Source organism: Lepisosteus oculatus, chromosome 14 (genome assembly GCF_040954835.1).
Source record: "Lepisosteus oculatus isolate fLepOcu1 chromosome 14, fLepOcu1.hap2, whole genome shotgun sequence".
In the NCBI taxonomy this organism is placed as follows: Eukaryota; Metazoa; Chordata; class Actinopteri; order Semionotiformes; family Lepisosteidae; genus Lepisosteus; species Lepisosteus oculatus.
In genome coordinates, this window is record NC_090709.1 from 25,839,360 (window position 1) to 25,864,826 (window position 25,467).

Genomic DNA, 25,467 nt, shown 5'->3' on the forward strand with positions numbered 1-25,467 from the left:
CCAAGGTCCAAGAGAGGGAGGGATGAACATCTTGTTTTCTTTAACAGCCTCGCCCATCTGGATCGTGCGTCTCCTTGGCTGTGGAGACTGAAGACACACAGAAGACCTTTCTGTTCCTGCTGAGTCCCACAACAAGTCAGACTGTCCTAAGACTACTACAAAGAGAAAAAATTAACCTGCTATTCACAGACCTCAGCTACAGGGACTCCCAGGTAGTTCTGCAGGATGAGGTCAAGCTCTGCTGCAGACTGGCAGAAGCACTTGTCCACCTCAGAGAAGTGACACCTGACCTTCGGAGTAGGACTTCAGTGTCTCCTTCGCCTCCTCCTAGTCATCCTGCTTCATGATTCCTGTGCCCTGGAAGGGAAAATCCTAGGAAAATGGGGAGAGAGAATCAGGCAAGATGTCCTGACCATGTCTGCTGCCGTCAAACCAAACCTCCATTATCAGAGCTCCCGTTGTGTTGCCTGTTGTCTTCACTGTTTTAATTTTGGGATTTGGTAAAATTTCTTATCATATCCTCTGTGAAACTTCACTAACTCAGTACCAACTCCTGTACCAGAGAGAGAGAACAAAGACAGTGAATCATCATCATCATACCTCCACAGCGCCAGACAGGAGATGCAACCTAGGGGTGGAACTGTGGTATCTCTAAAGCCAAAAGAGAGGGGGAGGGGGGTCACCCCACTGTTAATAGAGCCAATAGAGAGAGGGGGAGTAACCCCACTGTTGCCATCGATGACCAAGAGTCTCACCACCCACTCTATGATGCCCCCTTGTGGTGATCTGTAAGCGGTGTGTTTTTCAGCCACCCACTTGAAATAACAGCAGGCTGGGAGATTTCCAGGTTGAGTGGGGTGATGCAGGTATCTTGGAAAGCTGAGGGGGTCAGGAGAGTCGCCCCAGCCCCTGTACCGCCCTGATACCACAGTGTAAACTGGACAAGGGGGAGGGGTTTCTGGGACTCACCAATCCCACATATGCTGCCTCTGATCCAAACTTGGCCAGGACCTCATCATACAACTCCAGGCAGTCAAGCTGGATGGAAGACATCGCATTCTGAGCCCAGGTCCGCACCCGGCTCTCCTCAACCTAGAGCAGCCCCTCCAGTTCGACCCACAGGCCCTCCCCGAGCCACCACAGGGCAGCCGGGGCCTTACCTACACTCTTACCTACAGTTACACTATAACTAACACTTACACAAATACTGCCAATATTACAACAGTAACACTGCAATTAAGGCTTACAGTATCATTATTACTAACAATAACACAAACTTAGTAGTACACTAATAATACCAATAATAACAGTAATAGTATCAAAAGAACTAACATGACAATGAGTATTAATATTCTGACACTAACACTATGATTATCACTAATATTAACATGAATACTAACATTAAAACTAAAATTAAAAGTAGCTCTATCATCACTAATTCTCACATGAATACTAGTATTCAGTAGTGCTATCATCATTAATACTCACATAGACACACAGACACTACACATACTCACGGACACACACCCACACACATCAAACACTCACAAACACCCACAACCCACAGACACCACATACGCTAATAGTGATAAAAACACAGCACTCACAGATTTCTGTTTGTTGGTCTGGACTCTAGAAAGTTATAAAGTGCTCTAGAAATTTGCAAGCGACTCTGGACCTCAACACCTGTTGATGGGTCACTTCTGTCAGACAAAGCATTGGAGCCCAAGCCCACCTACACACACACTGACAGATATACACCCACACATTCACACACATTATTACATACTGACAGACACATAACCACACACTCACACACATTCACACAAACACTACACACACTCACAGATACAAACTCACAGACACACATTCACAGACACACACATACACACTGATAGACACCACACACTTGCAGACACACACCCACACACTAACAGACACACATCTGCACAATGACAGACAGATCACACTGACAGACACACATTCACACACTGACAAACACCACACACTCACAAACACCACAAACTCACAGACACACTCTACAAACACTTATAATAACAGTAATGCTATCACTAAAACTAACACTATTGCTACTGTTAATACTGTAACAGTAACTCTATAATTAAATTTTATATTAACATTAATATGACCATATTATCATTATGATAAACTAAAATTATCAGTAGTGCTATCATCATTAATACTCACATGAACACTAGCATTAGTATTAAAACTACCAGTTGTACTCTCACTAATATTCACATAAATACACTAGCATTAGTATTAGTTGCTGTCCGTGACGTCACACCACACTTTGTGACGAAGGCGAGACATCTAGCCAGGCACAGTGACCTGCTGCGTGTCGCCATGGTTACCATACTTATGATTTGTAAACAAATGGAAAATGCATTTCAACTGTTACACAAATTTATTAACTTTGAATATAATTTTCTAGCTCTAAGATACAATTCCTAAATAATAATTTGAACAAATCATTCTTTAATTTCAGATTGAACATTATTAACACTAAACGCATGTTAATTAACAGATATTGACTCTTTTCTAGATTTTAAAATGGGTCAAGAACGGGAAAAGAATCAGTGCTCACCAATCGGTGAACTTAATCGATTATTCTACGTTTTTTTAGTTGAATTAATTGCTTGTTGATAGATAAGTGATCAATAACTCTCCTCCGTGCGCTCTGCGCGTCTCCCGCGGTCTCGCTCTCTGATTCCGGCGCTCTGCCTGGTGTCTGTGACATCACAGCGCTCTTTCTGACAGAGCAGAGCTGGAGGAGACTCCTGTCCGGAGCCTGGGGGGCTTTTCTTACAGATATAACATCTCCAAAAACAAAACACACCGGGCTATTAAGAGAAGCGATTCATAACAGCAGGAGGAGGAGAATGACAAACCGAGAAATGAAATTCATTAAACACTAACAGAAAAAAAATGTTTACTTCACAGAATAATGCGTTATAAAGAATACTCCTGTGGAGCAGAAGAGAAAGAGAAGGAGCACAGGTCTCTATAATAAGTGCTTTTAAGCGTTTTACACGAATCTCCATAGAATAGAAGCCAGGAGGATCAGACTCCGGATCCTGGAGGTTGAAGAGCAGCTCTTGGTTTTATTTTCACTCGATCTCTCAGTTCCTCAGCCAGTTTGATTATTTAATTAACTATATAACTGTTATCAGACTCTGTTTAACTGTATATTTATAAGACTCCCCATGAGAGACGTGTGGGAGACGCTGAATCCCAGGGCTGGTGTGGAATCACGCACAGACAGGTCTTCTGTGTGATCTGAGTCCCACTGCTCAGAGCTACAAACTTGTCAACTAGTCACTATTGTAGACACGACCATCAGTCTGCTGCTGCTGATAATCATATTACACTTATAAGAGTGGCAATACTGCTGTTCATTAAATAAGTAAAAATAATAATAAGAGATAATCACATATTGCTCAATTGTCAGTCAAACACTTCTGACAGATAGGTTTATTCCATGCTGAAAAAAAGAAGAAAGAGAACACAAGGTTTTGGCTGTGGAGCCTTCTTCAGGTGTGAGAGAGACAGGGCAGTAGGCAAAGGTAAAGTAGCGGGAGAACAAAGGCTGGGAGGGAGGAGGAGTGAGAGGCGGGAGCAGGGGACAGAAAGAGAGGCCAATCAAGAGGTGTGAAGTCAGAATAGATATAGAGAGGTGTGACAGAAAGAGGGTCTTGGAACAGCTGTGAAGAGACAGAATGCTGGTTTAGTGAGAGAAGCGGGCAAGTGGCCCAGGGAGGAAGAGATTTAATCTGTTTCTCTACTGTGCATGTTTAAATCCACTTAATATTGAATATTAATATGGAATTTTACAACTAAGGCTAAATTTTGGTAGCTGAAACAGAAGTACTGTATAGTACAATTTTGTTTTGATTTGAACCGATGTTTGCACCTCAATAATCCATTCATCGTCGAAAGAAGCAAAGGCAGATGTGTTTTGAATCTCATGATGATCCTATTCTCAATCCAAAAGAAAGGTTTAATGTGATCCCACTAGAAAAAGAATCAATTTCTATATCTAATGATGTCCCTCAAACATTTTGTAATATCTCTGGGAGTGTATACAGTAGAAGCCTGGTTAACTGCTTAAATTCAAACTAAACAGGACTATGGGAATGAGATTTTATTTCGAACTGGGATTTAAATAAATAGGAACGCTGCACTACATTGTGCTTTATGTAAGACAAAAGGTGGGCTTCCTGTGTTTTCGATAACTCAGTTGTAAGAGCGGAGGAATATAATGGAAACAGCTGGGAACTCTTTGTTCTCTGGTTTGAATCTGGCTGGAAGAAAGGTGTTTTTTATGTTCTTTAATCAAAAAGTGACATTTTGTCGTTCACTTAGTTTTTCAACGAAAGCTGAGTAAACGGTGAAGCAGAGCCTCTTGTTCTGAATTCTTCTAACATTTTCTAGGCTTGTAGACTCCTCACTCTTCCTAAAACAAAGTGCCGCAAATAAAGATACAGTAGTTGTCGGAAGTTTAGTTCAGTGGTAGAGCACATACAGGCTGTACTGTATGTGGTTGTTTTCAATCGCCGGCGTCTCCACTCTGGATTTCTTCCTAAGCGCGAAAACTTTCCCTACTTGTGTGTTAATTTCAGCACGACACATAAACCCTTTGTCTGTTTTATAAAGATTATATTTTAAATCAGTTAAAACAAAAAAAGTACCAATTACATACACGTAGAAAACACATGTATCTAATTTGAAAATTTGGGCAATGTACTACTAGTAGTGGAGCTGAGCTCACAGTAGAGCAGTTGATATTGTTAAACCACATATTGTTTTTAAATGATGCTACTAAGCACTGGCACGGTGTTTGTGCAGTCCTACCCAAGCTTTCTATCGACTGGATGAGTCTCCTGTTCCATCTCCAATTCTTTCCGCACATTTCGCCTGTTTCACCACCGTTATCATTAGACTATAGCCACTAATACGAGAATACTGTTCTGAAAGACTGTCTTAAATAATAATGTTGAAGAGTTTTTTTCATTAAGGTAACCATACATTTGCCTGTATAGTACAACTTATTATCTGTATCCGCAAATCCCCAATATTAATGCTGTCTCCTGAGAAACACAAGTGTAGAGTCAAATCATATTTAATAATACAACAAATCTATTCAATTAACACCCCTATGTGACAGAACACATTTAAGACTAACACACCTTTAAATATGTATTTCCTTCATTTCAGTTCTGTCCCCGGGATACCTGAAAATTCATTATAGCATAATAAAGTCTGTGCATGCATTACCTGTAATACAGCTACTAATAAAGATAACATTAAACTTCATTATTAAGATATCACGCTTTTATTAATAAAATATGTATTGATAAAATTCCTTGTGAATAATTGTAGTGTCTGGAAAGCAATTGTTCATTACTTAATGACGATATTATTTCCACTACATCCAGGACAGTTCCAATGTAATCTATTATTCCACTTCGTCTGCTTAGTCTCCTACTTTAGTAACATCTAATGGGGAGCAGCTGTTATTTTATGTTTGCTGCAATTGAGAACAGGTTTGGTACAGAGCTGCTGACAAATTTCAGCAGCCAGTTTGTTGCAACTGACCCGTTGTAGCTACCAATCAGAAGCAAGGAGAAACAAACATTAGTTTTGTCTTTTTTTTAAAAAAAAGGAAAACAGAGTAGTAGTTTATGTGGTAATTTCAGGTACAATGTATGAACTAAAGTTAACTAGTCCCACAGTAATGCGTGGGGTCCTATCAACAGAAGAAAAAAAATTGTTGTAACCCGAAAACACAACAAACACAAAACGAGAAGTCTCCCGGGAACCTAGGTAAATCCCTGTAGTAGTCTAGCAACTATAAAAAAACAACCAAACGCAACAACTTTAAAAGAAAAAGAACATTAAAAACTAATCTGGGGAACAACAAAAACACAGAATCTAATGCGAGAGCTTTATCAAGTCTTCAATGCTCCTCTCGTCTCAGTAGACCTCTCTCATATATTTGTGTACAGGTCAACTGGAGGTACACAGCTGATAGTAATTTAAGTAGGGAGCTGCGTCAGCATGCGTGGGCTGCAAATGGAAAAGTATAGGTTTATTCCATGCTGAAAATAAAAGTAAACACAACGTTTCAGCTGTGGAGCCTTCTTTGATTGTGACTCGAAATAAACCTTTACTTGTTCGTTTGATGTTAATTTATCTCCATCAAATACCTAAGAGTATCTAAACTCGACAGTTGCTCTCAGTAGCTAAAGACACTGCTCCAGGTGAGGCTCAAACTCATAACCTCGGCATGACTCTGCTGTGCACTGCTGTATAAGTACCGCGCGCTGACCGATTGCGCCACTGGAGCTGTGCGACTTGTGTTCTTCATACAGACTGACGGTGCAGAAACAAGAAAACGGTTTCGGTTGTGGATCCATCTATACATGGGGAACACTAAAATAGCAAGGAAAATACAAGAAAAGAAACTGAAAGAATTGTGCTAACAGCAAAGGGGGACGGAGGGAGGTGGTCGGACAAGTAAATCAGCCTGGCAGATTCTTTGTATCGACATTTTTTGAGTCAGTCAGCAAACAGATTTTTCTTCATGTGCCTTAAACTGTGCAGTTTGTATCTTCGTTGTAGATAGGTTTCTTCAGAAGTCCAGTAAACTGACAAAAATGGAAAACTAGCTGACGCACCCCGTCGTGAAGACCCTCTGTAAGGTGATTACACGTTTCATTTTCAAGTCGCCTCCTTTACACGCAATTGCAGCCCGGACACTGAGAGAAAGCATGAGAAATGGCTTCAATTTCAATGTGAAAACGCAGTACAGGTTCAATGGCTTCACATCTCCCATCAATCAAATAAAATTGCAGTAAAGCGATCTAAATATGACACTGAAGTACTGGGAAAGATGATTATTTTGAGCGTGCTCCCCAGGGTCTGCTACGAGGCTTAAGTTGGCTTCTTATTCGCCAGCTTCTTATGCGTGTTTTTCGTTCCACCTTAAATGGTGCTGCTGTGATGTTATGTCGCCTTTCGCCTGTAGATGGCTCTCTTCAATCAGTACTAATCCGGCTGGAATACTGTAGACATCTTCACTGAAAGGGAATATCCAAATAAATAGCGACTGTCCAAATTATATTTTTGTATGGAATATATTTCAGAAAATCGCAAACCAATTTTAAAAACTCACCACAACACGGACTTACACTGGGAAAAGGTGAATGCACTTTTTGCTTATTGCTACGGCCTTCCCCCCGATTATGAAAATGTCTCACAGTTCTGACACCGACGTGTGAAAGACAATGTAACAGACTATCAAAATCCTGAAGTACAAGAAATTTTAATGCACCAGTATTTTTAATATGACCCTCTGATCCTGGCATGTCAGAATACAATTCGAAAAAGTATGGCACGAATTGCAATGGCGCAAATTGTTGAGAATATCACTGACCTTGCCGATATATGCAGGGGATACGAATGTTTTGCACATGTTGAACTACAACACGTAAAAATTGAGCTTCTTAGTCAATATCACCGGGAATGTCCAATAATGACGAACATCAGTAGCTTCAAGGAAACTTAGACTCGCACATGGAGTTTTATCTTCGAATGGAGGGTGGGAGAATTCATTTGTACTCTCGTTGCTCATTAGCTAAACTATTTTAAAAATATGACACAGATTTGTTCGACTGCACCAGCTAGCTCTCCACTGTCAATTGACAGGACTTTAGAAGAAACTGTTCTCATACAACCAACATACAAATTACACATCTTAAGGAACAAATCCGTGTACTAAATAACATAAAACTGTCGCTGCAAATTATCACCAAGCTGTTTTATGTGTCTGACCACCTCTTTCCTACTTTGCAGCGAGCACAAATCTTTCTGTTTCTTCATCGCTTTTTTACTGTCTCTTTCACCCATGTGGAGATGGATCCACAGCCGAAACTTTAGGTCAGTTCCTGTTACTCTGTCTGATTGAAAGAGCTGTATTAAAGGCACTCCCATCTCTGCAGGAAAGTTATTGCTGCTCTCAACACAATATACTGCAGCCAAATATAGCGATACTGTCACTGCCTGTGGGCCACGTGTTCCTGCTGTCAGTCTATTATGTCATGTTCATTCACACCCAGAAACATTACTGCTGTAGCACAAGAGTTATATAGGCGCAGTCCATAGAGCAAGAATCTCTTAATCTCAGAACTGTGGGTTCAGCCCCCACATTGGGTCCCTCTGTGTCAATTTGATCCCCCCAATCCTCCTAGCATGACCTGATGGCGTAACAGTGATACCCAGTACCCAGCGTAATTCAGCTTTCTTTCCACTTGATTCAGATTTTGATCTGAAATCATCGGCCGAACAAGAGTTTGTCTAAATCGAGGGAGATCTGCTCACAAGCAAGTATTAAACACTTCAGCATTTTCTGTTCGAATACCACACTTTGTCAAAACACTGCCGCTTCTTAAGCTAATAAGTAACGGTTTTTGAGCACGCATTGTATTGTTAATGCTGTTATTAAAAAAGCATAAATTCACATAATGAAATTTGGACTGAACAAAGTAGTCCAGCCCCTTTACAACATTACATACCCACTGATTAAAGCTTAAAACTACAGCAGCAGGAGTAACAATAATGGCAACAACATGTTTGGAGTTGGCATTTCATTTATTCTGCGGAAACATCGTATCGGAATGAACTGCCTGAGATAAAAGAGTAATTGCGGCTTCAGATAGTTTTTACAGAGCATTGCGTTGTTCTGTTCATGCTGACTACACGCTTTAAATTTGTCATATACAGCAAGCGTTGCTTTTCCAGGTTTTTCTGAAATTCCTCGCATTTGAGCCAGCACTAAAATATGTCATTCCCGTTGCTGAATACATCGTGGAAACGGTATTTGCAACGGAATGCTGTCACACATGAAACCTTTTTGTTATTCGGTTCTGAAGTTTGAAATGAAAATAAAACGGGGATCACTTCATAGGCTTGAAAGAAGTCCAAGCAGCATAAAAACCCTCGAATTCTCACAAATTGCATTGTGCTGCACTTTTCTTCTGCTGCTTTTATAAATCAGCCTTAAACATTTGAATGCATACCTTACTGCTGCTAATCACATTCACGTGTTTACGAAGCTTTTTTCTGTCCGTTTTGTTTTTGCTAAGTAGTTTCTCCGTTTTCCTCGTACTGTGATTGTCAGCGAGCACAAGAAGACTGAAACAGTGTAAAGGCAGGTAAAAAAGACAGGGTAAAATGCCTGATTGTCGGGAGTGGAATTTGAACCCATGCCTCTATTTGGAGAGCGAAACACAATGCTTAAAAGACACGATTCTGTGAATTTGCTGTCTTAAACCGCTCAACTATCCTGAAGAAATTGGTGCTGATTGCACCAGTTGCATCCGATTTTCTGTAACTTTAGGACGATTGATACGACTGAACGAACACAATTTGTGACATTTAGCATAACATGGAAAACGGTACCAGAGCATTTGGATCCGGACTACCAGACTCAGAAACAATTTTTACCCCCGCACTATCAAACTATTAAACTCCCAGCCTCTCTCACTCTCATCTCACCTCTCACCTATGATCTGAACCTCACAGTGCCTTCTTTCTTACCAAAAACCCAAACACACATTGAAAATCTACCTCTACCATACATGTCAAAAGCTCACTCCCCATAATTTCTATCCCTTTATTTCATTCTTTTGATGCGTGTTTTTGCACATAACCTGTTACCTTTTTGTTGGTTTGCACACTGCCTGTTGTTGTTTTTTGCACATCAGCTGTTGTCTCCGTCTTTCTTTTGTTATACAATTGTATTGTTGTTGTGTTTTTTTCTTTGTACTACTTATGTCCGAGAGCTAGCTAAATAGCATTTCGTTATACCATATACCTGTGTATGAATATAATGACAATAAACTTGAACTTGAACTTGACATAGTCTTGCAGGCAGTATATTATTTTATCGTTTACTCGTTTAAAAAAACACGGTCTTCTCGTTCCTAAGTCAGATTTTTAGTGCTTTCGAACGTTACTTCCAACCTGGACTGACAGGTCACCTGATCTGTTTGTGATCAGATCATGGAGTCGGGGGCTGTACCAAGAGCACATTCCTTCCCAATGCTGAGGCGATCATTCGGAAGATGGGTGAGAAGAGAGACAAGCCTTTTAGACTGAAAAACAAGGCAGGATATGAGGATATGAGACTCCTACATTGCGAGTTTTTTGAAGTCTTTGAAACTAAAGGAAAGCGGTGACAAATGAAACAGGCACGGTTGGGGTTTGAATCCACGATCTTCGGTTTACAAGACCGACGCCTTACCACTTGGCCACCAGGCCTTCAAGTAAACATGCGAATAATGTTGTTCAAATTATTTTTTTCCGAATCAAGTTTACATCACCTGGAGGCAGCAACAACAATAAAAGGGATACTTAACAAGGAGATACGCTGTAGCAGTGTGACTCCAACAGATGCTCCTGAAGAGACTGGAGGTTTAAGCCAGCTCCTTAGAGCGCTCGGCCGCGTTACTCTCAACAGCGGCTCTTCAGCTCTTGTTGTTTGACCTAGTGGTTTTATAACGTGTGGAAACGACCGCAACTTCGTTTTCTGAGATGCTTTCTCTCACGTGGTGAAATCTCGACCTCTTTGGAATCTCTGGCTATAGTTCTTCTGTAGAGTAGGCTTTCACACCTCTGCTTATAGTGCCCTTGAAGTCATTTTATTTTTTACAGGAAGATGCATTCACTAACGATCTCTCCTGTTTTAGAAATGCTTCAAAAGGCGTGTCTGATTCAACGGACAAACAGTATACTAATTGTACAATGCAGATCTATGCGGCATTCGTACTGGATTTGAGTGGGATTCTGAAATACTTCTTGCAAAGGTATTCAGACTTTCTTGAACCTATAATAAAAACACAGACCTGAAACTCCCTAGCTTCCAATCTCTGATGTTGCTGTCCTTAAACTCGGACGTGATGTTCTGCAGACGTGTGCATAATGTCCTGTTTTCTTACAGTGTAGACATTTTGCTGTTCACGCTCCGCATTCATCTGCTTTGTGCGTTGTTAGTCCGCACCTGTAACATGTAATGTCAGCCGTCCCCTGTTCTTCTATTTCTCTAGCATGACTGCGTCCTGCTGCTCGGCTTTTGTTTGTAAAGTTTGAGCGAGCGCCCCGTTTAGTGTCACTTTGTCACTGTGGTCAGAAAGCATTCTTGATTCTGCTTGAGCTGCTTCATGAATTCTAGCGACTGTAAGAGCTCTTTTTAAAGTCAGCCCTTCCTCCTGCAGCAATTTATATTCTCTTATGTGCACATTTTTCCACAAGTTGATCTCTTAACATGTCAGTTTCCAATACTCTAAAGTCACAAGATTTAGCCAGTTCTCTTAGTGCAGTCACAAAACCATCAACAGATTCGTCCTGAGACTAAGTTCTCTGCCTAAATTTATGCCGTTCCAAAACCACATTTCTCCGCGGTGTATAGTAAGCGTCTAAGGCAGCTACAGTCTGTTCATATGTACCTTTTTCTCCTGGGAGGTTGGCGATAATCCGTTGCACGGGAGCCCTGATACAGTGCAGTAATGTAGCACGTCTCACGGCATCCTGAGCTTCTGTAGATCCACCGGCTATTTAAAAAAATCTGTACGACTCCATCCATATCTTGTATTCCGTATACAAATCCGGAGCTCCGAGGTTCAGTAGAAGCGGTGGAAAAATCTGGGCATAAGCAAAGCTTCTCGGCGCGGCGGCCATATCTTCCAATGCGCAAGCTAAACGAAAAGTCCGAAAATTCAGAAGTTCGTTTCTACCAGCAAGAGAACTAAAATCTGCAGTGTTCTGCTCGCTTTGAGTCCGTCAAGCACTCATCTCTCGTCGCCATAAATGTTGTGTATCTTAATAAAGAGACGTTTTTATATTATTTTAACTATTTTGTTAACTACACAGATCACGCCCTTACACCATACTGTATATTCCCGCCTTCTACTCTCTCGTTCTGTTGTCTCGCGATGTCTACTCACTATACTACATTAAGCATGACTTCTTGTTGCAGTTGAGCTCAAAGCTGGAGATGATCTCCATATTTTACCGCAGTAACTAGTCCGAAACGTAGTACACAGTACACACTTTTTAAGTGAAGTCAGGTTGTTCAAAAATTAAACCAGCGCCCTGTCACAGAAACGTACCCCAGTCTCCCGCGCAACAAGCGGGGGTACTCAGCACTATACCAACGAGGAGCGCTTGTCTGCAGCTGAGCGTCAGCTCTGTTTACTGTCAGCAGTCATTTCCTCATTTCCAAAGACTTTTTCACCTGCTCTCAGCTTTTAAAGACGGCCATAAACGCTCAAGAAGTAATTCATGTCAGTTTGAAGTCTGTTTCTGTTGTCTCAGCTCTTGATAAAGAAAAGCCGTGCGTGGGAGACTCCCTCTCTGAAGAAGTTTGCAGTCACCCTGCGAGGAAGAAGAGCCATCAATCACCGAGGCAACCACTGAGACAGTTAACATTAAACACGTGAAATGCGAGATGTTGTGATTTTTTTCCCACTTAAGGCTTCTATCGTTTCTACTCTAACGAGAAATACCTCTTTATTAGAAGTGAGATTTTAACAAACGTCTCCAAGGTTAACTGCGACCTGAACGCAACGCCTAAGACCACCAGCCATCTTGCCTGTGGTACTTAGAGCAGCGCTCAATAAAAATGATCAGAACCCGAAAGCGCTTCTTATGCGGATCAGTATATTCCAATTCCACTGGTTCTGCAGAAGAAATAAGAAAAGCCGAACTCAAAGCACTGTGTTGCCATTACGGGTACTCTGTCTGCAGCTGCTTTAAGATCTACTCACACCTTGTTGCCATTAAGGCTACCTAGTTAAAAAAAAACGTCACCTTTTTGAACGTGGTTATTAGACAACCGTTAAATCTTAACCGAGGTTTCTTGAGAGATCGTTCAGCGAGCGAGTAATAAAAATTACTTCGCTTCCAACCTCTGCTGTCACTTTAAACTCGGACGTGATGATGTGCAGTGTGCCTTTCCTCTTGTCATATTGAAGAGTACTCACTGTGTGAGCTCCTCACTGTGTGTTCTGTACTCTACTGTGATTTAATTTAGATGATTACGTGGAGTAGAGTGACAAGATCTACTTGAACATTTTCGGTTTGTGAAATGAAACACTAAATACACTACTGTAAATACAAGTAATGGACATTTAAAATAACCACAGTACAGCTAGAAGAGTGAAAGATAAAAGACTATTTAGAATGACATTCACAATAGACTTAAGAACAGCACAACTGCCCGAACAGGGACTTGAACCCTAGGCCCTCAGATTAAAAGTCTGATGCTCTACCGACTGAGCAAGAAAGTCGACACTGTCGGGATCCTCGCAAGTCACGTGTCTCTTGTGCCGAAGAGCAGTCATACCTGACCTGTCTGGAATGACCACTGACAGACTTTATCCAGAAGCGACGGCACCACTCCCAGTAGAATGAGTGAGAAATACAGCATGATATGGGTAGTTAAGGGGCTCCCACAATCCATCTTTCCTCACATTACTGATTTTTTTCAATAGCATTTTGACCTTTTTTCACATTCAGATTTTTTTCACATTTAATAAAATCTTTTTATCAACAACATTAAAAAGAAAACAAATGGAACATTTTTTGGAACAATAATTTAAAAAATCTTTCAATGCCTTGGTTGTATACGTGTGCACACCCTTTATAAAGGGAGTTGCAACAGTGCTGAAATTTAAAGAGCATTTCTGTAGAGAAAACAGCCTTGATGTTAAGCTTAGGGAGCCTGTCTTTTAGAAATTCTATTTCTTAACACCTTGCACAGCCTACCGACAGACTAACAAATATTTTTTGGAGAAATTGGCTCACACACCGGAAGACACTAACTTTTATTTACGTTAGAGTATGTGAATAACAGTTTAACCGAAAAAGTTTGTAATTGTGATTTTGTTAAAATTCAATAAATCGTCTATCAACAGTTAGAATTTATTAAGAAATTGTTCTAATTCATAAACTATAAGACAATTAAGAGAGTTTATAGGTCATATCCGTCGCTTATGTTCTTTTAACTCTAGAGTTCAGGATCCAAACCCAGGTGCGGACGGTTGTGTTTCTTGAATCTCTTGTAATCATCAAAAGTCGATGTGTAGTCCTTCAGTACTTTCTCGAGTTGTGCCATGGATATTTTATACGATCAATACTTGTCACGCTCTTTTGCATTTTCCTTAACAAACGGAAAAAGTTCAAGTGTGTTTATGGCTGTGCTTCACATCTACACGAGAGCACTTGTAACAGTACAGGACACGCAGTGAGGAGTTCGTGAAGCTTTCAGTTTAGTGCGGAGTTCAGAAGGAGGATTCGCTCACTGAATGATCTCTCAGGAAATCCCGGGTGAGATTCAACAGGTGTTTTCTGCAACAGCCACGACAAGTGTGAAGCAATCTCTGGATTTCCTGAATTTGAACTAAATAATTAGTTCAACTAAATAATTAGTTCAAATAATTTTGGATTTAACAAAACTTAATGAGGTACATTTAAAACAGCAGCACAACTCTGCAGCACGTCGAGTGTGCCTTCATTTAATTGTGTAAACCTGGCTCTCTCTGAACACGAGCAAAGAGTTCTCACTCAACAGAAAATTGCGATGTGAGTACTATAACATAAAGCACCTGGAAATACCAGGGATTGAACCCAGGACCTCATACATGCAAAGCATGCGCTCTACCACTGAGCTACATCCCTGATGAAGAAGTTTATGGAACAGACTTAGAGATGTGCAAATGCTCACTGATCACACCACTCACGAAGAATGCCTGCAGTTTCCCACTTTCGCGTTTCTTCTTCTACAGAGTAAATTCATAGGAATGAAGAAATAAGGAAGGAAAAATAATCGCATCGAAGCTTCAAGAGACTGGGCACAAATTAATCTGTTATTTTTGTATCCAGTTACATGGGCGACGGTGGTTGATTCCCAGACGGGGGAGTGCTTTTTTTCTACCTCCTTACTCGACTGTCTTTCAATTATATTTTATTTGAAAGCTTTTTGCATCTTTTAAGTGCTCTTGATTAAACTATGCATAGAAAAACAGCAGTACTGATGATTTAACGTAAAAGGGTGAAACAACGCCCCAACCACAGGAATGGTAACAGGAAGGATCGTGTTCTTATTTAATATGTCCTTTTGAGATGTCTTGTCAATGCACACAGGCGGTAGAGCTGAATAATTTACTTTTAGTGGTGTTTTTAAACAAAGATGGAACACGTTCTTTCTATACCAGGAAGAAAGGAGCAGACTTTACCTTTAAGAGGCAAAAATGACACCTTGTCAAAGCTAATATTAATTAAAATGACATCACAACAAAAGAGTGGAGCCTTGAGCTTTTATTGGACGTCTGTGTCTCCGTAACTTTGTAGGTGAGAGAGAGGATTGTGATAATTTGGAGGTGCTTCTCGGAAGTTCGTTGGTGGTACAGGCGCCCTCCAAATAATTGAGTCAGGTTTGAATCCCAGCCAGTGCAAACCCAAATCTTTTCAAGATAATCTGTGGTCCGCTAACACATCTTTTGAAACACTACAACAGGTAACACCCCGTGTGAAACATCATGAGTACTGTATCTGTTAAACCTCTCTAGCTACCCGTTCCTCACAGAGACATGACGAGAGTCTAAAGGGACATTTTGAGCCGTAGAAACATTTTATCATTGCGTACTTTCCTGTGCAGTCAGGCCAGTTCCACTTTAACTGCGCCAGACAACGGAGTTCGTTTTGAAAACAGCGAGAGTAAAGGGACACTGCACGTCTGCAGAACATCACGTCCGAGTTTAAGGACAGCAACATCAGAGATTGGAAGCTAGGGAGTTTCAGGTCTGTGTTTTTATTATAGGTTCAAGAAAGTCTGAATACCTTTGCAAGAAGTATTTCAGAATCCCACTCAAATCCAGTACGAATGCCGCATAGATCTGCATTGTACAATTAGTATACTGTTTGTCCGTTGAATCAGACACGCCTTTTGAAGCATTTCTAAAACAGGAGAGATCGTTAGTGAATGCATCTTCCTGTAAAAAATAAAATGACTTCAAGGGCACTATAAGCAGAGGTGTGAAAGCCTACTCTACAGAAGAACTATAGCCAGAGATTCCAAAGAGGTCGAGATTTCACCACGTGAGAGAAAGCATCTCAGAAAACGAAGTTGCGGTCGTTTCCACACGTTATAAAACCACTAGGTCAAACAACAAGAGCTGAAGAGCCGCTGTTGAGAGTAACGCGGCCGAGCGCTCTAAGGAGCTGGCTTAAACCTCCAGTCTCTTCAGGAGCATCTGTTGGAGTCACACTGCTACAGCGTATCTCCTTGTTAAGTATCCCTTTTATTGTTGTTGCTGCCTCCAGGTGATGTAAACTTGATTCGGAAAAAAATAATTTGAACAACATTATTCGCATGTTTACTTGAAGGCCTGGTGGCCAAGTGGTAAGGCGTCGGTCTTGTAAACCGAAGATCGTGGATTCAAACCCCAACCGTGCCTGTTTCATTTGTCACCGCTTTCCTTTAGTTTCAAAGACTTCAAAAAACTCGCAATGTAGGAGTCTCATATCCTCATATCCTGCCTTGTTTTTCAGTCTAAAAGGCTTGTCTCTCTTCTCACCCATCTTCCGAATGATCGCCTCAGCATTGGGAAGGAATGTGCTCTTGGTACAGCCCCCGACTCCATGATCTGATCACAAACAGATCAGGTGACCTGTCAGTCCAGGTTGGAAGTAACGTTCGAAAGCACTAAAAATCTGACTTAGGAACGAGAAGACCGTGTTTTTTTAAACGAGTAAACGATAAAATAATATACTGCCTGCAAGACTATGTCAAGTTCAAGTTCAAGTTTATTGTCATTATATTCATACACAGGTATATGGTATAACGAAATGCTATTTAGCTAGCTCTCGGACATAAGTAGTACAAAGAAAAAAACACAACAACAATACAATTGTATAACAAAAGAAAGACGGAGACAACAGCTGATGTGCAAAAAACAACAACAGGCAGTGTGCAAACCAACAAAAAGGTAACAGGTTATGTGCAAAAACACGCATCAAAAGAATGAAATAAAGGGATAGAAATTATGGGGAGTGAGCTTTTGACATGTATGGTAGAGGTAGATTTTCAATGTGTGTTTGGGTTTTTGGTAAGAAAGAAGGCACTGTGAGGTTCAGATCATAGGTGAGAGGTGAGATGAGAGTGAGAGAGGCTGGGAGTTTAATAGTTTGATAGTGCGGGGGTAAAAATTGTTTCTGAGTCTGGTAGTCCGGATCCAAATGCTCTGGTACCGTTTTCCATGTTATGCTAAATGTCACAAATTGTGTTCGTTCAGTCGTATCAATCGTCCTAAAATTACGGAAAATCGGATGTGACTGGTGCAATCAGCACCCATTTCTTCAGGATAGTCGAGCTGTTTAAAACAGCAAATTCACAGCTTCGTGTCTTTTAAGCTTTGTGTTTCACTCTCCAAATAGAGGCATGGGTTCAAATCCCACTCCCGACAGTCAGGCGTTTTACCCTGTCTTTTTTACCTGCCTTTACACTGTTTCAGTCTTGTTGTGCTCGCTGACAATCACAATACGAGGAAAACGGAGAAACTGCTTAGCAAAAACATAACGGACAGAAAAAAGCTTCGTAAACACGTGAATGTGGTTAGCAGCAGTAAGGTATGCATTCAAATGTTTAAGGTTGATTTATAAAAGCAGCAGAAGAAAGGTGCAGCACAATGAATTTTGTGAGAATTCGCGGGTTTTTATGCTGCAAGGACTTCTTTCAAGCCTATGAAGTGACCCCCATTTTATTTTCATTTTCAAACTTCAGAACCGAATAACAAAAAGGTTTAATGTGTGACAGCATTCCGTTGCAAATACCGTTTCCACGATGTATTCAGCGACGGGAATGACATATTTTAGTGCTGGCTCAAATGCGAGGAATTTCAGAAAAACATGGAAAAGCAACGCTTTCAGTAAATGACAAATCTAAAGTGTGTAGTCAGCATGAACAGAACAACGCAATGCTCTGTAAAAACGATCTGAAGCCGCAATTACTCTTTTATCTCGGGCAGTTAATTCCGATTCGATGTTTCCGCAGAATAAATGAAATACCGATCTCCAAACATGTTGTTGCCACTATTGTTACTCCTGCTGCTGTAGTTTTAAGCTTTAATCAGTGGGTATGTAATGTTGTAAAGGGGCTGGAATACTTTGTTCAGTCCAAATTCCATTATGTGAATTTATGCTTTTTTAATATAAGGATTAACAATACAATGCGTGCTCAAAAACCGTTACTTATTAGCTTAAGAAGCGGCAGTGTTTTGACAAAGTGTGGTATTCGATCAGTAAATGCTGAAGTGTTTAATACTTGCTTGTGAGCAGATCTCCCTCGATTTAGACAAACTCTTGTTCTGGCGATGATTTCAGATCAAAATCTGAATCAAGTGGAAATAAAGCTGAATTACGCTGGGTACTGGGTATCACTGTTACGCCATCAGGTCATGCTAGGAGGATTGGGGGATCAAATTGACACAGAGGGACCCAATGTGGGGGCTGAACTCACAGTTCTGAGATTAAGAGATCCTTGCTCTATGGACTGCGCCTATATAACTCTTGTGCTCCAGCAGTAATGTTTCTGGGTGTGGATGAACATGACATAATAGACTGACAGCAGGAACACGTGGCCCACAGGCAGTGGCAGTATCGCTATATTTGGCTGCAGTATATTGTGTTGAGAGCAGCAATAACTTTCCTGCAGAGATGGGAGTGCCTTTAATACAGCTCTTTCAATCAGACAGAGTAACAGGAACTGACCTAAAGTTTCGGCTGTGGATCCATCTCCACATGGGGGAAAGAGACAGTAAAATAGCGATGAAGAAACAGAAAGATTTGTGCTCGCTGCGAAGTAGGAAAGAGGTGGTCAGACACATAAAACAGCTTGGTGATAATTTGCAGCGACAGTTTTATGTTATTTAGTACACGGATTTGTTCCTTAAGATGTGTAATTTGTATGTTGGTTGTATGAGAACAGTTTCTTCTAAAGTCCTGTCAATTGACAGTGGAGAGTTAGCTGGTGCACATCTCAAGATGACTCTCTTTAAGGCGATTACAAGTTTCTCGAACAAATCTGTGTCATATTTTTAAAATAGTTTAGCTAATGAGCAACGAGAGTACAAATGAATTCTCCCACCCTCCATTCGAAGATAAAACTCCATGTGCGAGTCTAAGTTTCCTTGAAGCTACTGATGTTCGTCATTATTGGACATTCCCGGTGATATTGACTAAGAAGCTCAATTTTTACGTGTTGTAGTTCAACATGTGCAAAACATTCGTATCCCCTGCAAATATCGGCAAGGTCAGTGATATTCTCAACAATTTGTGCCATTGCAATTCGTGCCATACTTTTTCGAAATGTATTCTAACATGCCAGGATCAGAGGGTCATATTTAAAAAACTGGTGCATTAAAGTTTCTTGTACTTCAGGATTTTGATAGTCTGTTACATTGTCTTTCACACGTCGGTGTCAGAACTGTGAGACATTTTCATAATCGGGGGGAAGGCTGTAGCAATAAGCAGAAAGTGCAATCACCTTTTCCCAGTGTAAGTCCGTGTTGTGGCGAGTTTTTAAAATTGGTTTGCGATTTTCTGAAATATATTCCATACAAAAATATAATTTGGACAGTCGCTATTTGGATATTCCCTTTCAGTGAAGATGTCTACAGTATTCCAGCCGGATTAGTACTGATCGAAGAGAGCCATCTACAGGCGAAAAGCGACATAACATCACAGCAGCAGCATTTAAGGTGGAACGAAAAACGCGAATAAGAAGCTACTGTAACTTCAGCCTCGTAGCAGACCCTGGGAGGCACGCTCAAAATAATCATCTTTCCCAGTACTTCAGTGTCATATTTAGATCGCTTTACTGCAATTTTATTTGATTGATGGGAGATGTGAAGCCATCGAGCCTGTACTGCGCTTTCACATTGAAATTGAAGCCATTTCTCATGCTTTCTCTCAGTGTCCGGGCTGCAATTGCGTGTAAAGGAGGCGACTTGAAAATGAAACGTGTAATCACCTTACAGAGGGTCTTCACGACGGGGTGCGTCAGCTAGTTCTCCATTATTGTCAGTTTACTGGACTTCTGAAGAAACCTATCTACAACGAAAATACAAACTGCACAGTTTAAGGCACATGAAGAGAAATCTGTTTGCTGATTGACTCAAAAAATGTCGATACAAATAATCTGCCAGGCTGATTTACTTGTCCGACCACCTCCCTCCGTCCCCCTTTGCTGTTAGCACAATTCTTTCAGTTTCTTTTCTTGTATTTTCATTGCTATTTTAGTGTTCCCCATGTATAGATGGATCCACAACCGAAACCGTTTTCACCCTGTGTTTGTGCACATCTTGTACAGCTCCAGTGGCGCAATCGGTCAGTGCGTGGTATAGCAGTGCACAGCGGAGTTATGCTGAGGTTGTGAGTTCGTGCCTCACCTAGAACAGTGTCTTTAGCTACTGAAAGCAACTGTCAAGTTTAGATACTATCAGGTATCTGATGGAGATAAATTAACATCAAACGAAGAAGTAAAGGTTTACTTCGAGTCACAATCAAATAAGGCTCCACAGCTGAAACATTGTGTTTCCTTCTCTTTTCAGCATGGAATAAACCTTGACTTTTTCCTTTGAAGCCTATGCATGCTGACGCAGCTCCCTACTTAAATTACCATCAGTTGTGTACCTCCAGCTGACCTGTACACAAATATATGAGAGAGGCCTACTGAGACGAGAGGAGCACTGAAGACTTGATAAAGCTCTCGCATTAGATTCTGTGTTTTTGTTGTTCCCCAGATTTGTTTTTAATGTTCTTTTTCTTTTAAATTTGTTGCGTTTGGTTGTTTTTTTATAGTTGCTAGACTACTACAGGGATTTGCCTAGGTTCCCGGTAGACTTCTCGTTTTGTGTTTGTTGTGTTTTCGGGTTAAAACAATTTTTTTTTTCTGTTGATAGGATCCCACGCATTACTGTGGGACTAGTTAACTTTAGTTCATACATTGTACCTGAAATTACCACATAAACTACTACTCGGTTTTCCTTTTTTTTTTAAAAAAAGGCAAAACTAATGTTTTTTTCTCCTTGCTGCTGATTGGTAGCTACAACGGGTCAGTTGCAACAAACTGGCTGCTGAAATTTGTTAGCAGCTCTGTAGAAAACCTGTTCTCAATTGCAACAAACCTAAAATAACAGCTGCTGCCCATTAGACATTACTAAAGTAGGAGACTAAGCAGACTAAGCGGAACAATAGATTACATTGGAACTGTCCTGAATGTAGTGGAAATATCGTCATTAAGTAATGAACAATTGCTTTCCAGACACTACAATTATTCACAAGGAATTTTATCAATACATATTTTATTAATAAAAGTGTAATATCTTAATAATGAAGTTTAATGTTATCTGTATTAGTAGCTGTATTACAGGTAATGCATGCACAGACTTTATTATACTATAATGGATTTTCAGGTATCCCGGGGACAGAACTGAAATGAAGGAAATATATATTTAAAGGGGTGTAAGTCTTAAATGTGTTCTGTCACATAGGGGTGTTAATTGAATAGATTTGTTGTATTATTTAATATGATTTGACTCTACACTTGTGTTTCTCAGGAGACAGCATTAATATTGGGGATTTGCGGATACAGATAATAAGTTGTACTATACAGGCAAATGTATGGTTACCTTAATGAAAAAAAAACTCTTATCATTACCCTTTTCAACATTATTATTTAAGACAGTCTTTCAGAACAGTAATCTCGTATTAGTGGCTATAGTCTAATGATAACGGTGGTGAAACAGTTGAAATGTGCGGAAAGAATTGGAGATGGAACAGGAGACTCATCCAGTCGATAGAAAGCTTGGGTAGGACTGCACAAACACTGTGCCAGTGCTTAGTAGTGTCATTTAAAAACAATACGTGGTTTAACGATCAACTGCTCTACTGTGAGCTCAGCTCCACAACTAGTAATACATTGCCCACATTTTCAAATTAGATACATGTGTTTTCTACGTGTATGTAATTAGTACTTTTTTTGTTTTAACTGATTTAAAGTAGAATATTTATAAAACAGACAAAGGGTTTATGTGTTGCGCTGAAATTCACACACAAGTAAGGAAAGATATCGTGCTTAGGAAGAAATCAAGAGTGGAGACGCCGGCGATTGAAAACAACCACATACTCTACCACTGAACTAAACTTCCGACAACTACTGTATCTTTATCTCCAGCACTTTGTTTTAGGAAGAGTGAGGAGTCTACAAGCCTAGAAAATGTTAGAAGAATTCAGAACAAGAGGCTCTGCTTCACCGTTTACTCAGCTTTCGTTGGACAACTAAGTGAATGAAAAATTTTCACTTTTTGATTAAAGAACATAAAAAACCTTTCTTCCAGCCAGATTCAAACCAGAGAACAAAGTGTTCCCAGCTGTTTCCACTATATTCCTCCGCTCTTACAACTGAGTTATCGAAAACACAGGAAGCCCACCTTTTGTCTTACATAAAGCACAATGTAGTGCAGCGTTCCTATTTATTTAAATCCCAGTTCGAAATCAAATCTCATTCCCATAGTCCTTAGTTTGAATTTAAGCAGTTAACCAGGCTTCTACTGTATACACTTCCAGAGATATTACAAAATGTTTGAGGGACATCATTAGATATAGAAATTGACTCTTTTCCTAGTGGGATCACATTAAACCTTTCTTTTGGATTGAGAACAGGATCATCGTGAGATTCAAAACACATCTGCCTTTGCTTCTTTTGACAGCGAATGGATTATTGAGGTGCAAACATCGGTTCAAATCAAAACAAAATTGTACTATACAGTACTTCTGTTTCAGCTACCAAAATTTAGCCTTAGTTGTAAAATTCCATATTAATATTCAATATTAAGTGGATTTAAACATGCACAGTAGAGAAACAGATTAAATCTCTTCCTCCCTGGGCCACTTGCCTGCTTCTCTCACTAAACCAGCATTCCGTCTCTTCACAGCTGTTCCAAGACCCTCTTTCTGTCACACCTCTCTACATCTATTCTGACTTCACACATCTTGATTGGCCTCTCTTTCTGTCCCCTGCTCCCGCCTCTCACTCCTCCTCCCTCCCAGCCTTTGTTCTCCCACTACTTTACCTTTGCCTACTGCCCTGTCTCTCTTACACCTGAAGAAGGCTCCACGGCCAAAACCTTATGTTCTCTTTCTTCTTTTTTTCAGCATGGAATAAACCTATCTGTCAGAAGTGTTTGACTGACAATTGAGCAATATGTGATTATCTCTTATTATTATTTTTACTTATTTAATGAACAGCAGCATTGCCACTCTTATAAGTGTAATATGATTATCAGCAGCAGCAGACTGATGGTCGTGTCTACAATAGTGACCAGTTGACCAGTCTGTAGCTCTGAGCAGTGGGACTCAGATCACACAGAAGACCTGTCTGTGTGTGATTCCACACCAGCCCTGGGATTCAGCGTCTCCCACACGTCTCTCATGGGGAGTCCTATAAATATACAGTGTCATGGAAATATAACTACCAAGGAAGCCACAAGAGAGAGTTCTCACCTGAGTAAGGTCTTTATTTCAATATTGCAATATTGGGAGCCCTGATGTCACTTTGCAAAGTGCAACCAGAGACTCAATTTGTTACAAGCAGTACAGGGTTTTTATAAGATGTTGCGCTGTAAAAAGTTCAGCACTTGGTCCCTTCTAAAACTTCCCCTTTCTCTAAGAGAAAACAGATTACATCATAGAGCGAGAGAAGAAAAACTAGATTTGTTATTCAAAGCTTATCAGTTACTTTCAGCTAATTCTAATGACCCAGACAGCATATATTGTTTTGGTACATTGTCTTCTAAACTAACCTAAACCGTGTACTTTGTTGACGAACTGTTTTCTAAAATTCTGCACGTACTGTAGCACAGCAGTTACATCCTTGAAATATATTATCTAAAAGCACCAATATATTTTTTTCAAAGCTCTCTACATTTTTAAGAATCAATTTACTTATTAGATTTCCACTTCAATTCCCTCCTTTTTATTCTTGAAAATGATTAAAAGTTAGATTCTTCATATGGACTCCCAGGAGGCTCCCATACTTCGGATTCTTGCGTTCTTATCAGAACATACTGATGCGCAAACATATTCATTACCATATTTCAAAGCATTGGAATAATATATTTCGTACAGCAACACAAAAACAGGAAGACAAGTATCACAGCCCCTATAATCAGTGTTAGTAACTTAAAGAAAAACATTCCCCCTGGCCCAAACAGTGATTCTAACCAGGAGAGAAATGGGTGAGGCTGTAGAATGAGGCATTAAAGCACATACATAACAAGATGCATTACATTTCTTTAACTTTACAGTATGATTTATAAATTTATACCACAAATTACTCATATCCCCCTCATTATCAGTTGCATTCAGCCAGTTTGTATACAAAGAGGCTTTGCGTTTAGATTCTTCCTCTTTCTGGGTGGTGACAGGCTTCCACATAAAAAGGAAAAAGGCTGTGCACATCAGTCCCAAGCAGGTGATCCCCATCTATCCCTGTGGAGACATCACTCCTGCGCTTTGCTCAGTTCGTTTGTGACCTTTTTACAGTGGGAAGCATGAATCCAGGGCACCTGGCACGGCCCCCTCCACCTGAGTGAACACCATTTCTTTTTCCTGAAGTCTTTCACCAGAATCCAGTCTCCTTATTCATGCATTAGTTCTTACAGCACAGGTAAATCCCTGTGGGCTGGAGCCCAGCATTTTTCTTACCCTAATAGAGAATGGCCTAAAACTGTGATTATAGTGAGGAGCATACAGTTATTTCCATTCTAATACATCTGAGTTACACTCAGACTAAAAGCAGGGCTATTTACCCATGCCAATAAACCTAAATAATCACCTCTATCAAAGGGGATTACTCCCATGAGCATCTTTTATAGCAATACAATCCCAACATGAGCTCCGATTATTATTTGTGGCTGACTGATAAAGTATTGATTTTATATCCCCATTTTATCAAAGTAAAGCTCCTTACACTTAACAGGTACACTGTCGCCCCCCCTCAGGAAGCTCAACAAACACAGAAACAGTGACAATATAATAATTAATGTTCACTTAGTCTCTGGTGCAGTGGTTCGGTGTTGGCGCAATGCGTAGATCCAGCAATCTCATCCTGTCACTCAGATGGCAGAGTCGGTAGTCAGTTGCACTTGATATGGTCCTTCCCAGCAGGGTTGCAACATCTGGCAGGGTATATCTTCCTCACCACACCCACTCGCCAGGTATCAGGTCGTGTCTTCCCTCTACTGGAGGTCTCCAAGTGTCCAGCACCTGTTCACCAGCCCCGTGCACCACTTCAATTAACAACCTACAATACTACAATAGAGAATT

General features: G+C 40.4%; 2 non-coding genes across 2 annotated transcripts; both read right to left on the reverse strand.

Annotated features, from left to right (window-relative positions):
* Window positions 1-6,276: 6,276 nt before the first annotated feature.
* On the reverse strand, window positions 6,277-6,370 carry trnai-uau (transfer RNA isoleucine (anticodon UAU)). The gene is made up of 2 exons: window positions 6,333-6,370; window positions 6,277-6,312 (listed from the first exon to the last, which is right to left on the reverse strand). It is a non-coding gene; the product is annotated as a tRNA-Ile (tRNA).
* An 8,318-nt stretch (window positions 6,371-14,688) lies between these two features.
* trnaa-ugc (transfer RNA alanine (anticodon UGC)) lies at window positions 14,689-14,760 on the reverse strand. The gene has a single exon. It is a non-coding gene; the product is annotated as a tRNA-Ala (tRNA).
* Window positions 14,761-25,467: the final 10,707 nt, after the last annotated feature.